Here is a 14,507-nt window from a genome sequence, read left to right as displayed (position 1 = left end):
ATTGAAGGAAGAGAGCCTGGAGAAGACTCCAGGTGCCTCGTTCATCCATCGCTAGCCTTGCCACTGCTGAGTTGACCTCATGGCCAAGATGATGGTGTGCAGGTCTGTGTGTATCTGTAGGATCTGGCTCTCCATGAGGATCACCTACCTCTTGACGGAGGAAGCCATGCGCTCACATGTCTGAGACATGGAAGCAGTCATGGCATGGATGGGCTCCTCCATCATCCGTGCATGACTGCACAATGCCTCTGGCAGCTCCACCAGATATTGCCTTACCTCTCACTGCAACTCCAGCATGCCCTGTGCTGTCAACACCAGAGTCTTGTCATCAGCCTGGAGATCAGCATGGACTTGGTCACCCATAGTCCTCCTACTTTCAGAAGCCTCGGTTGTCACAGCCTCCATCAGCTGCTCAGGCGTACAGGCAGGCCCCCCACCTGCCAAGAATGAGACACATATTTTGCCACATGAACATTAAAACATAAAATTGGTGCTGGGAAGAAAAGAGGGCCTATCACAAGGAATTGCCAGGCCCCTCGCTGGAAAGACCTTTTTTGCATGCTAGCAGACAGTGTTGGAACAAAGGACCCAGTCCTTACTCCCCCAATATACAGGAAAAGTGGTCAGACCAGTTAAGTCACATAACTAACTGGCTGTTGCAGAATTTGAAATTGCCACAGAGAATTTGAACTCAGAAAGCAGTTTTCTCCTGGACTGAGAACACCTTTCTCCTGTCTGCTCTCATCTCTTTCTTATAGAGCTGAAGACCCATTGAAGACTCATGAAGACCAAGAGAGAAAAGTCTCCGACAGTGAACAAGGTTTAAGAAGAATACTGGACCCCAATGAAAGCAAGAGTACTTACCAAAAGGACTACAGTGAGCTTGAAGCACAGTAAACAAGAAACTCTTCTGATATTGCCTCAAACCTCTCTATTTTTTTCCTGCTCTTTTCTGTCCCGAAATGCATGTGTGTATCGCATATGCATGCTAGTGTGGGGCATGGCGTGTATCTGTAGGCGTTAACTGTATTAGAGTTTAAGTTTAAGTTTTAATAAATTTCACTTTTCTTCTTTAAACTTAAGAAGGCCTGTTTGTGCTAATTTCTGTGCCTTGTAATTGCAAAGCGGTAAACAAGGATTCACCAAGGATAAGCTCAAAACGCAGTGTGTTTAAAAATTAAATCCTGTTACAATAAGACCAGGTGAAGGCTGAAAGAGACCCCTAGCCACCTTTCTCACGTGGTCGTAACAGGCGTGTGTGTGGTGCTCTCACCAGCTTGTGACCCTACAACTAATCCCGAGTGCATACCCACCGAGCTGAAAGTATTTATGCTAATGGAAGTTGCAGGAGAATAATGTGATGTGCATCCTCTGACTGCTCTTACTTCTCGTCAGAGGTCGATAGCCGGCCCTCTGCCACAGCTGCTGCACTTGCCTCTGGTGGTCGACGACCTGCATGAGAGAACACATTAGGTTGTTTAGATCTCCTCATATCAACCATGCGTGATATGGATCTCCAGGAGTATGGTTGAGGACACATGAACACAATGTCTCCTCATTCCCTTTGTGGATACTCCAGTCTCTCCGTGCACGATTGCACAGCTGCTCCTGGTCCCCGCTAGTTCCAGAACCTCCTCCTCAGCTGACGTCAGAGGACGCACATCAGGAATCCCACCTCCAGTCCTTGAGGTCTCCCTGGTGTTATGGCCCGTTTGTCCTGCAAGTGGAAATAGGGACATAGTAAGACTTCGCAGGAAGAGCAACAGAATAGTTATACTAGTGGCAGCCTCTTGTGTCCTGATGGGGATTCCCAAATGCCTCCTCCGCATGTCTGCTTTCAGGGGATGTAATTGGGTGAACTCTGAAAGAAGACAGCCTGTCATTGACATGCAACCATGCATCTGCTAGGATGTGGAGATGCCTCACCCACCTGCCATCGCCTGGCTGGTCACTCCCCATGTCGCACTCTCTCCCACATAGCCGCATGCGAGCCCCAAAGAGGAGAGAGGGATGGAGGACTCACGTTGGTGGAGCGAAGGAGGTCATTGACCTTCTTGCGATGCTGAACCCAGTTCTGGGGATGACGGCTACTGACCTCCTCTGCGATCTTCGTCCAGGCTTGCTTGGTTAGGCGGGAGGATCTCTTCTTGCCATCCCATGGAAAGAGGACCTCCCTCCTTTCCCTTGCAGCCCAGAGGAGAATCTCCAGGGAAGCATCACTAAACTGTGTGACCATCCCATGTCTTGCCTCGGATATGGTCCCAGTTTGCTCTTGCTCCATACAGATGGTCAGCAGCAGTGGTGCAGGGGTACAAGAAGTTCCAGCTACAGCAACAACAGCAGCAGTGGAGGTGTCACAGTCATAGAGAGTCATAGAGTCATTTATGGCACAAAAGGAGGCTATTCGGTCCATCGAGCCCATGCAGGGGGTTCCAGTAGTTCCAGCTACAGCAACAATGCTTCTGCAGAGACCAGTGATAATTTTAATGTAAAAATGGGACAGCAATGCAATAAAGTCATTTTGATGCTGCTCTCACGAGAACCTGATTGCAACTAGCTGTGGTGTGAAATTGCCTTACATTACAGGCTGTTTGTAATTCCAGGAGTTCGAGTTAATAGCACTCAATCATAAATGTGCCAACACAAATGGGTGCACCTTTACCACAGGTGAGATTATAGGCATGCAACATAAAGTAAACCTCGCTCCTCTGTTATACCCTGTTTCCCACAGTATGGGCTGAATTTTATGGACCCCCTCCCCCCCACACCCCACACCCCACACCAAATTGCAATGGAAGGTGGTGGGGGCCTGTCGTCTTCCCGTCGCTTCGGTATTTATTCGGGAGCTCAGAGGCCAACTAAGGCCCTTAAGTGGCCCATTACCGGCCACTTAAAGGCCTCTTCCTGCCGTTGCTGGGATTAACCAGTGGAGGCAGGGGTGGGGGGGGGGGAGGGGTGCCTCTGCCATGCAGGGAAGTCGCCCAGTAAAATGAGGTGAAATGAGGCGACCTCCCTGCAGGCTTGTGGGGAGGGGCCCTCCTCCATGGGAAAACTGTTGGGGCCTAGAAATGCGGCGTAAATAGTTAATGGGGCCTAGAAAATAGACATCACTGAGGGTTAGATTCATTCCACTCTCCAGATAACACTGAAAGCTTATGCATTAACTGGTAGACGGGCTGTGGTTGGACTATCAGCAGGAAGCATATATTCCTCTGGCTGTGTTTAGCTGGTTAAACCATATATGTGGAGGTCCCTAAGCCTTGGTTGTTACCAAACTGCACCTAAAACCTATGTGGATTTCACACTAGCTTGGTTTGGAGAGTGTTAAGTTGTTTTTTACAACAACAACAACAACTTGCATTTATATTGCACCTTTAACGTAGTAAAATGTCCCAAGGCACTTCACAGGAGTGTTATCAAATAAAATCTTACATAGGAAATATTAGGACAGGTGATCAAAACCTTGGTCAAGAAGTAGGTTTTTAGCAGCATAAAGAAAAATAAATAAAAGTGATTGGTTCAGGTCCAGAGTCACAGCCAAAATATATACACGACTGGGTAGAGAAAGACTGTTCAATGGTTTTATTCTATGCAATCAACATCATGAGCCATTTCATGAGGCTGCTATCGCAATAAAGGAACCAGATTCTGATCTCCCACAGTTCAAACTAAGAGAATAGTAGTAATAGGCAACCGTCTGTCACGGAAGACGATGGACTGCGCCCGAGGTGTATGCCACTTCTGAGTTGAACATCGTCTGTTGTGGCTGTAGAGGCCGACTCATGAGTGGCAATCCCTTCCACAGCTGGCACAGATGAGTATCTGTTGGCCTGAGGCCGACTGATTTTTTATCCTTCCATTAGCTCTCTTTTCCGCCAGCTGGTCGTTTCTTTTGTCCTCTGTTTTTTCCACGCCCTCCCTGATTGCCATTCTCCAGAAACTGTGCTCAACAGCAAGGACTCCCTATGCATCGACTCTGATACCGGTCAACTTGAGGTCACACTTGCAGCAATCCTTGTATTGCAGACGTGGGCAACCTGTTGGTCTCATGCCAATAGCAAGCTCGCCATAGAGTAGGTCTTTGGGGATGCGGTCGTTATCCATTTGGCGCACATGACCCAGTCGATGGAGTTGCCGCTGACTCAAGAGGGCAAAAATACCGGGGATCCCTGCATGCTGGTGTACTCCATATTCAGCACTCTGTCATGGCAGGAGATACCCAAAATCCATCTGAGGCAGCGGAGGTGGAAGCTGTTCAGTTGCTTTTCTTGGCTTGCATAAGTTGTCCATGCTTTGCTATTGTAAAGGAGAGTGCTGAGAACACAAATCTGGAACATGCAGAGCTTTGTATTTTTGGTTAGTTTGCTGTTGGTCCACACGCGTCTTCTCAACTTTGACATGACAGCTGCAGCCTTGGCAATCCTGGTGCTGATTTTGGCATCAAGGGGCAGGTCGTTGGTGATTGTTGATCCAAGGTATGTGAAGCTGTCGATGGCCTCCAGAAGTGATGTTGTTAATGTTGACGGAAGGTGTAGTCTCTGTGTCATGGCCCATAACTTTGGTCTTCCTGATGCTGATTGTCAGTCCAAACTCCTTGCAGGCCTTGGAGAACTGATTCTCTTTTTTTTATTTCCAAAATATACTTTATTCATAAAAATCTGTAAAAAAAATTACAAAACTGTTCCAAACAGCACCAAGTCAAAAAATACAAACAGTGCAAGGGAGATCAGGTTCCTTCAATACAGGAGTGAGTTGCTTCACAACCCTTCCATTTCATTTTTCCTGCCATATACATTTTACAGCAAACAAAGATTTTCTGGATACAGTTCGAGGGGTTTTCCATGGATCCAGCCCCTCAGTTCAGCTTGGTGGGGGACCTTACACAGTGGTCTTTCCCCATTGAGCCTTTGCTGCGGCTGTCCCAAGCTTTAGTGCGTCCCTCAACACGTAGTCCTGGACCTTGGAATGTGCCAGTCTGCAACACTCAGTCATGGACAACTCTGTGCGCTGGAAGACCAGCAAGTTTCGGGCAGACCAAAGAGCGTCTTTCAAAGTTGATGGCCCCAGCAGCAGTTGATGTTTATCTCGGTGTGCGTCCCTGGGAACAGCCCGTAGAGCACAGACTCCTGTGTTACAGAGCTGCTTGGGATGAACTTCGACAAAAACCACTGCATCTCTTTCCACACCTGCTTTGCAAAGACACTTGCCAGAAGGAGGTGGGCAGCAGTCTCTTCCCCACCACAGCCACCTCGAGGGCATTGGGTGGAGGGGGTGAGACTCCAGGCGTGCAGGAAGGATCTGACTGGGAGGGCTCCTCTCACCACCAGCCAAGCTACATCTTGGTGCTTGTTTGAAAGTTCTGGTGATGAGGCATTCCGCCAAATGACTTTGGCAGTCTGCTCGGGAAACCATCCGACAGGATCCACCACTTCCTTTTCCTGGAGGGCCTTGAGGACATTCCGTGCAGACCACTGCCTAACAGATTGGTGGTCAAAGGTGTTTTTCCGCAGAAACTTTTCCACGAAGGATCGGTGGTATGGCACAGTCCAACTGGATGGAGCGTTCTGCAGCAATGTGACCAGGCCCATCCTTCGCAACACTGGGGACAGATAGAACCTCAGCACGTAGTGACCATTGGAGTTTGCATGCTGGAGGTCTACACACAGCTTGATGCAGACGCACATGAAGGTAGTCATCAGGATGAGGGCGACGTTGATTCTCAAGCTGCTGCAAGTGAACTTCATTATGGGATGTCAGCGCAGCACCATCAACAAACAGCTACTCATGGACTAGGACTTTACACATTTTGGTCTTGGCGTGCAGTCTTGCCAAGTTGTACAGCTTGCTGTCAGCTTTGGTATGCAGATAGACACCCCCATTTGAATTGCTGAAAGCGTGCATTAGCAGCCTGGAGAAGCATATGCCAAAGAAAAAAAAAGCTGCCGCCAGTACGCAGCCCTGCTTTACCCCACTGCTAATCTTGAAAACGTCTGATGTTGCTCCAGTGTAACTGACGGAACTGTACATGTTTTTTTTTTAGATTAGAGATACAGCACTGAAACAGGCCCTTCGGCCCACCGAGTCTGTGCCGAACATCAACCACCCATTTATACTAATCCTACACTAATCCCATATTCCTACCAAACATCCCCACCTGTCCCTATATTTCCCTACCACCTACCTATACTAGTGACAATTTATAATGGCCAATTTACCTAACAACCTGCAAGTCTTTTGGCTTGTGGGAGGAAACCGGAGCACCCGGAGAAAACCCACGCAGACACAGGGAGAACTTGCAAACTCCACACAGGCAGTACCCGGAATCGAACCCGGGTCCCTGGAGCTGTGAGGCTGCGGTGCTAACCACTGCGCCACTGTGCCGCCCTGTTCTCATGGAAAGAAGTGATAATGCCCAAGAGTCCAGGAAGGCAGCCTTATTTCCGTAGCAGTCAATGGAGAGGGCAGGGGGTTGTCTTCCAGCTGGGGAGCCCTTCGTGATGCCTGATCAGGAGGATACCCCCAGCCCACAAGGAGGCCACCGGGTTTAGATGGGCGACCTCCCTAAGTGGTGAAGTGCCCATTCGTTGCTGGTAAAATACCAGCGGCAGTGGAAAGAGGCCCTTAAGTGGCCCAAGGGCTGGTGGGCTGACTGCCACCTCCCCTGTCACTGGTAAAATACCAGTGGGGGGTGGTTAGACGATGGGCATGGCATCCCTGCCATCCCACCCAACTTTATACACCCTCAGCCTGCTCCTGGGGGGTGGGATGGCATAAAATTCTAACCTTCATTTATATGGTGCATTTCGTATGTCCTCAAAGCACTTTACAGCCAAAGAAGTGCAGACATTGTTGCAATGTGGCAAATTGTGGGAGCTAATCTGCACTCAGTAAGATCCCACAAACAGCAATAAAATAATGACCAGATAATCTGTTTTAGTGATATTGGTTAAAGGATGAATATTGGCCAGGACACTAGGGAGAACTCCCCTGCTCTTCTTTGAATAATGCCATTGGATCTTTTACATTCACCTGACAGGAAAGACAGAGCTTTGGTTTAAAGCCTCTTCTGAAAGGCAGCATGGCTGACTGCAGCATTTCCTCAGTACTGAGGTGCAGTGTCAGCCTGAACCTGCTCAAGTCCCTAGAGTGGTGCATGAACTCATGACTATCTGACAGAAGAATCAATGCTCCCGACTGAGAAACAGCTGACACCCAATGTGCAGAAAAGCTTTCTCAACTGGCAGTGAACGTGTAGAAGTCGGGGTTCTGCTCAAAGTGCATGTGTAGTTTTAGAATGGGCTCCTTAGAGCAGAGGAGAGTAAGAGGAGATTTGACAGAGGTGCTCAAAATCATGAATGGTCTTGACAGTAAAAATGGAGAAATTGCTCCAGTGGACACAGATTTAAAACGATTGGCAAAAGAACCAGAGGTGACATGAGAAAACATTATTTTACACAGCGAGTTGTTGTCATCTGGATTGCACTGCCTGAGATGGTGCTGGAAGCAGATTCAGTATTAACATCCAGAAGAGAATTGGATAAATATGTGAAAGGGGAAAAAAAAGTCCAAAGTGATTCCTGACAACGCTGGCCAGCGCCGACGTCATCAGGCTGCGCCGCGGTGCGCACATGCGCAGACGGTCTCCTGATCTCTGCGCATGCGCTGCATTCCTGCTTGCTAGGACCAGTTTGCGCATGCGCTGGTGACGTCATCGCGTTACGTCGTCTTCCTCGGGCAACGCGCCAGGTTGGCCTCTGCGCATGCGCTTCATGCAACGCCACCGGATATTCACGCGTGCGTCAAGGCTTTGGCGCGAGTTTTTGAAAGTGGAAGGAGGAGAGGTTTCGTCGGGCATTTTCTCGCATTTTATCTCAATTATTTAGTCGTTTTGGAGATTTGCTTCATTTTTATTAGACAGAGGAGATTGTTCCAAGGTAAGTTGCTCTGAAAATATTTCCATTGTCTGGGGCACCGCATGTGCTCCAGTCCCTGTTGTAAGTTGCTGTGTGCAGGCAGTACATGTGCTGCAGTCCAGCGAACAACCTTCCATCTAAACGGTCACTTTCGTTTTTGTAATGTTTCAATGGAGTGCATTGTGTATTTCTTATCTCATCTCATGTATCCCGTGTGGTCCCTTAATAGCCTTCCTGAACTTCCTGAACATATGCCTGCCTGTTCAAAGCTCCACTTCCCCCACCTGCGGTACCCTCTCCTTGCTGTTCACCTGTTCCTGCACCCATCCGAGCAGTGCACATGGACACACAGTCCCCTCATGCCGTGTCCAGTGGTAGCACAAATGTGAATGCTCTTGCTGCGTACACAACTGGTGAGGTGGGAGTGCAGCCACACCATTCTCCATTCTCCATCCTCAGTGTTGCTTTAAGGCAAAGGTAGGTAAGAGTGAAAGAAATGGAAGGTGATGCTGATAGTAGTAGGCAGGATTAAATGGGAGCGTATGGGAAGGTGCAGGAGTAGCATAACCACTAGCAGGGAACAGCTGGGCTAAATGGCCTGCTTTATGTTCATAGCCCAAAAGAAATGTGCTTCTTTTTCCAGCACCCTCACATCATTCATGTTTTCCCTGAGAGCAGCATTGAACCATCACGAGATAGGGGCAGTAACATCATCCTGACTCCTACAGCTGAGGTGGGTACTAAGTGATTCATTGGCGGTGTTATCAGTACATGCCTATACTGCAGAACATAAAGCATGCTCACCAGTAATTTCATTGGAGGGAGGGAAGCTCTGACACTCCTGTTGTTTCCTTATTTCTTTTCATGTAAAACGTGCCCTTGAGAAAACAATCCTTGAGACTTAAGGGCGGCATTCAAGCAAAGGAGGCAGTGCAGGAGAGGACGCAAGGATGTGCTGATTCCTGCATCTGAGGTGGGTACTAAGTGATTCATTGGCGACGTTATCAATTGGTGCCTTCACTGCAGAACTTAAAAAGGTGTGCGCAACAGTAATTTCAGTGGATGGAGGGAGGCAAGCTCTGACTCTGATTTGCTTTATTTCTTTTCATGTAAAACATGCCGTCGAGAAAACAATCCTTGAGACTTAAGGTCAGCATTCAAGCAACGAAGGCAACTGGATCATGCTGCGGAGCTCGTCACGATGTGGAAAGGAACATTGCATTTATGGATGAATTGGGAATGCACATTGGGATGCGCTTGGGGAACATTCACCAAGAATAGACTGAGCTCAGACTGTTGTGACTTTGCCTTCTTCACACGGACAATACAGTAGTGGAATAGAGAGCCAAGCGTTCATTCACCACAAGGCTCTCCAGGAACAATCTCTTTAGCTGTGCATAGCAGAGACTCGGCCTGTCTGTCTCACGGGAATGCTGGACACAACACTCATGTATCCATGCACAGCAGTTCCTCGGATGCTTAATGAACTTAATAAAACTTCTCAATAATTAACCCCAGAATTGTTGAGGTTTTGTTTTGGATGCTATTTCCCCGACTTTGCAACTGCACTTCAGATATTCAACTGCGGTGGAGGGGTGGAGGTAGGGGGGTAGAGGGAGGGGTGGAGGTAGGGGGTGGAGGTAGGGGGTGGAGGTAGGGGGGTAGAGTGAGGGGTGGGTGAAGAGGGGGAGGTGACGATGGAGAGGGGGAGGGGTGGGGAGAGCAGGGAGGGGTGGGGAGAGGGAGCCTGCAAAAGGCAGGGACCAGACAGTTGCAATGCCTGAAGTACTGTTGAGACGTAGGGGAGAAAGCAACTGGGTAGGGGAGAAAGCAACTGGATTGGGCATCCGCAGCTGGAGGGAATGGCTGAATGGAGAGGGCCAGAAGCGAGAGGCCGTAGAGAGCCGCGGGGAGTGAGCGGCCGAAGACCTTGGTGTCGCCGGGTCCAGGGACTGGCCGGTAAGTCTTTTGCTGTTGTGTTTATGGCGCATGCACAGAAAAAGGCACTCCTCTTCCGCTCTGCTGCTCCCCCCCCCACTCTCCCCCACCGCAGCCCTCCCCCGCACCACTCTCCCCCACCGCCGCCCACCCCCCCCCACGCTCTCCCCTCTCCCCACACCCTCTCCCCTTCCTCCCTCTCCCCCTCCCCCCACTCCCCCAGTTCTCCCCCCCTCCCTCTTCCCCCCTCCCTCCCTCCCTCCTTCCCCCCTCCCTCCCTCTTTCCCCCCTCTTTCCCCCCCTCCCTCCCCGCTTCTTCCCCCCTCCCTCTTTCCCCCCTCCCTCCCTCTGTCCCCCTCTTCTGCCCCTCCCTCCCTCCTTCTTCCCCCTCCCTCCCTCCCTCTTTCCCCCCTTCCCTCCCTCCCTCTTTTCCCCCTCCTTCCCTCTTTCCCCCCTCCCTCCCTCCCTCCCTCTTCCCCCCTCCCTTTCTCTTTCCCCCCTCCCTCCCTCCCTCTTTCCCCCCTCCATCCCTCCCTCTATCCCCTCCTCCCTCCCTCTCTCTTTCCCCCCTCCCCCCTCCCTCCCTCTTTCCCCCTCCCTCCCTCCCTCTTTACTCCCTCCCTCCCTCTTTACCCCCTCCCTCCCACTTTCCCCCCTCCCTCCCTCCCTCCCTCTTTCCCCCCTCCCTCCCTCCCTCTTTACTCCCTCCCTCCCTCCCTCCCACATTCCCCCCTCCCTCCCTCCCTCTTCCCCCCTCTCCCTCCCTCCCTGATACCCACCCTCCCTCTCACCCACCCTCCCTCTTTCCCCCCTCCCTCCCTCCCTCTTTCCCCCTCCCTCCCTTCCTCTTTCCCCCTCCCTCACTCCCTCTTTCCCCCCTCCGCCCTCCCTCTTTCCCCCCCTCTTTCCCCCCTCCCTCTTCCACCCCCCTCTCTCCCTCCCTCTTTCCCCCAGCTCTCCCCCACCCCGCCGCCGTAGCCGTCGTCGCTCTCCCCGCGCTGGTCTCCCCGCCCCCCGTGCTGCTCTCCCCGGCCCGCTCCACTCTCTCACTCCGGCCATTGTATGCTGCCACGTGCTTGTTAGGTTGCCTCTGTGTGATTCTTTGACCAGCGCCATCTTTAGTCCTGGCAGCTGCTACAGTCGCAAGCTGTGACGTTTTAGTGGCACATGCTGTATTTGCGCATGTGCCAAAACAGCGCCACCTACCGATAGTGTTGTCAACAAATGCAGTCAAAAAAGTAACAGTTGGATTTACAGTGTCTTTCACAACCTCAGAAGCACTTTACAGCCAATTAAGTACTTTTGAAGTATAGTCAATGTTGTAATGTAGGAAACATGGCAGCCAATTTGCACACAGCAAGTTCCCACAAACAGCAATGTGATAATCACCAGATAATCTATTTTTGTGGTGTTGATTGAAGGATAAATATTGGCCAGGACACCGGGGATAAACCCCCTGCTCTTCTTTGAAACAACACCATGGGGTCTTGCACATCCACCTCGGAACGCAGACGAGGTCTCAGTTCAATGTCTCATCCAAAAGATGGCTCCTCCAACAGTGCAACACTCGCTCAGTACTGCACTAAAGTGTCAGCCTAGATTTTAGTGCTCAAGTCCTGGAGTAGGACTTAAACCTATAACCTCCTGATTCAGAACAAGAATATTACCAACTGAGCCAGAGCTGACACCCGGAAAACATTTACAGAGCTAAGGGGAAAGAGAAGGGGAATGGGATTAATTGGATAGATGCACCAAAGAGGTGGCACCAGCAAGATAGGCCGAATGGCCTCTATCTGTGCTGCATCATTCTATGATTCTATAGGAAACTTTAATGAGGCCACAGGACATCAACGTTTATGTAAGACTGTACTTTTAACATTTTTCTTTTCATGATACAAAGCAACATTAGCAGAGTCCTGGCTGTAGCATGCCTGCCTATCATTCTGTCTGGAGAATGCTGCGCGGCATTGAAAGAAGTAAATATTAAAAGAGAAAGAAAAAGTATTTTGTTTTGCTAGTTAAGCACATATAAGATTTGTTTGAAAGAGATCAGGCTGTTAACCTTAGTGACAGTGATGTTACCTTGTAGAATAATAATTCCAGAAAACTTTGCTTCCCATAAACATGTTTCCAAAGTCTCTACACTTGTACCTTGACTCTTACAGCAATCCTAACTTTTACAGCAATATTAATAAAGCAAATGGTTAATAAATCAAGGTATTCCAACTTGTTGTTGTTGACATCCCTCCATCTATGAGAGATGATGGACATGCAGTAAACAATACATTTAGATGGGGCTGTCTTCTTTTGGTGCATCTTTGCTGATGGCTGTGGAGGCCAATCCTTGAGAGGCAGGTTCTGCTACAAGTGCCACACATGAAGCTGCCGGGTGACATTTTGGGTTGTTGCTTTCGACATTGGCACCTGTTGCCAAGCTGCTGTAGCCACTGGTCATGACAGTGGTGCATACCAGCCCATAAGAAGTGTCGCCATTTCCCTCTTTCATCAGCTAGTGACTCACAGGTACAATAGTTGATGTTTAGGGCCTTCCTGTCATGCTTGCAGGTATCCTTGAAGCAGAGTTTTGGGCGCCCCACTGGTCATCCAGCTCCGGCTACCTCACCTCACTATACAAAAACAAAGGGGACAGAGGAGACTGCAACAACTACAGGGGCATCTCACTCCTCAGCGTCATGGGGAAGGCCTTTGCTAGGGTCATACTTAAAAGACTCCATTTGCTTGCAGACTGAGTGTACCCAGAAGCACAGGGCAGTTTTCGTGCCGTTAGATCTACTGTGGACATAATCTTCTACAAGAGAAGTGTAGGGAACAGAGTAAACCTTACTTTTGCAGACATCACTAAGGCATTCAACACCGTCAGCAGAGCAGTGTTCTACAAGATTTTTGGGAAAAATTGGCTGTCCACCAAAGCTCTTCAGTCTCATCTGCTCCTTCCATGACAACATGCACTGCACTGTACTGTTTGATGGCTCCACTTCTTATTTTATCAAGTGACTCTGGAGATGATGTAGCCCCAGTGCTATCACATAGCATTTATTATGGCAGTAGAGCGCATGGGGAAAGGCGTCCGCTGCTATGTCCAGACTGGCCAAAAGGGTGTGGGAAAATGGAGCACTGACACGGAACACAAAAGTCCGAGTGTATCAAGCCTGTGTCCTCAGTACCTTGCTCTACGGCAGCGAGGCCTGGACAACGCATGTCAGCCAAGAACGACGTCTCATCTTCGCTGCCTCCGGAGACTGTATCTCCAACGCAGAAGTTCTCGAGGCAGCCAACATCCCCAGCATATACACCCTACTGAGCCAGCAGCGCTTGAGATGGCTTGGCCATGTGAGCCATATGGAAGATGGCAGGATCCCCAAGGATGCATTGTATAGCGAGCTCGTCACTAGTATCAGACCCACTGGCCATCCATGTCTCCGCTTTAAAGACGTCTGCAAACACGACATGAAGTCCTATGACATTGACCACAAGTCGTGGGAGTCAGTTGCCAGTGATCGCCAGAGCTGGCGGACAACCATAAAGGCGGGGCTACAGAGTGGCGAGTCGAAGAGACTTAGCTGTTGGCAGGAGAAAAGACAGAAGCACAAGGAGAGAGCTAACTGTGTAACAGCCCCGACAACCAATATTATCTGCAGTGCCTGTGGAAGAGTCTATCACTTTAGAATTGACCTTTGTAGCCACTCCAGGGCTCTGCTTCACAAACCACTGACCACTTCTAGAGACAAAGTGGCCAAAGAAAGAAGAAAGAGATATCCATGTTTTCTCATTGCTTAATAGCTCAGCAAGGCGTCCAGGCCATACAAGACTGTAAATCAGTTTTTGAATAACTGTATTCTCCTACTTTCCAAGGCACTAGGCCAGGTACGACACCCAACTGCAAAATTGTGAAACTTGATGTAAAAAAACTTGATGTAGCTGCTGTCGAACAGAGTTGCTGTAAAGTATAAATAGATGAGTCCATTGCTTCATCACCCTACAGTAATATGAAAATGCTGTGAGTCCAGTCTATTTTATTGTTTGCAAGAAAGTAAGTAAAAGGTCTAGTTCAATGTTCATCGCCTGCCTTTTACCTCATTGTGCCAACTACTTCAGACATGAAACATTTGCAATTACCCTAACAGTTGCCGCAATGCTTTCATGTTATGGGACTTTTGGTAAGATGCTATCTTGACACCATGGTGCTTACAAGTGCAAATAGCTGGAAGGAAGATGTTCTGTGTTGTCCCAACACCCAAAACAGACTGTCCTTAAATTATTTTCTGTGAAATCTAAACCAGACCTGGGTGGCACCTTTAACTGCAGGCAATTCCTTCAGTTTCTGCATGTTATTAAATGCATCTCGTAATTTAATATTTATTTTGTGAGAATAGCACAATTATAATGTCATTTTTTTTCTAGTGACGCTATATGTTGAACATAAAGATTCCTTTATAATGTTCCTGCTATGTTTTCTAGCTCCAGGTATTTTGGGCAATCTGACATGCACCAAAAGCCTGCAATCAATATAAGGAGCATAAAAGTCAGGATTTATTAAGTGCCTTCTTTATTCTGAGATAACTTGAAACATTTGATTGTGGTAAGTAGGACACAGTGTTCTAATATAGGTAACACAGCTATAACCAATAAACTATA

General features: G+C 49.1%; 1 long non-coding RNA gene across 1 annotated transcript in view; it reads right to left on the bottom strand.

Annotated features, from left to right (window-relative positions):
* Positions 1–3,632: 3,632 nt before the first annotated feature.
* LOC137375973 (uncharacterized) overlaps positions 3,633–14,507 on the bottom strand; it is a 44,736-nt gene continuing 33,861 nt past the window's right edge. Inside the window, exon 4 of the long non-coding RNA XR_010976109.1 lies at positions 3,633–4,658. This is a non-coding gene — a long non-coding RNA (uncharacterized lncRNA). The remainder of the gene's footprint in view (positions 4,659–14,507) is intronic.

This window comes from Heterodontus francisci, chromosome 12, assembly GCF_036365525.1.
Source record: "Heterodontus francisci isolate sHetFra1 chromosome 12, sHetFra1.hap1, whole genome shotgun sequence".
In the NCBI taxonomy this organism is placed as follows: domain Eukaryota; kingdom Metazoa; phylum Chordata; class Chondrichthyes; order Heterodontiformes; family Heterodontidae; genus Heterodontus; species Heterodontus francisci.
The sequence above is the reverse complement of the archived record's forward strand: the minus strand, read 5'-3'. Positions and strand labels throughout refer to the sequence as shown.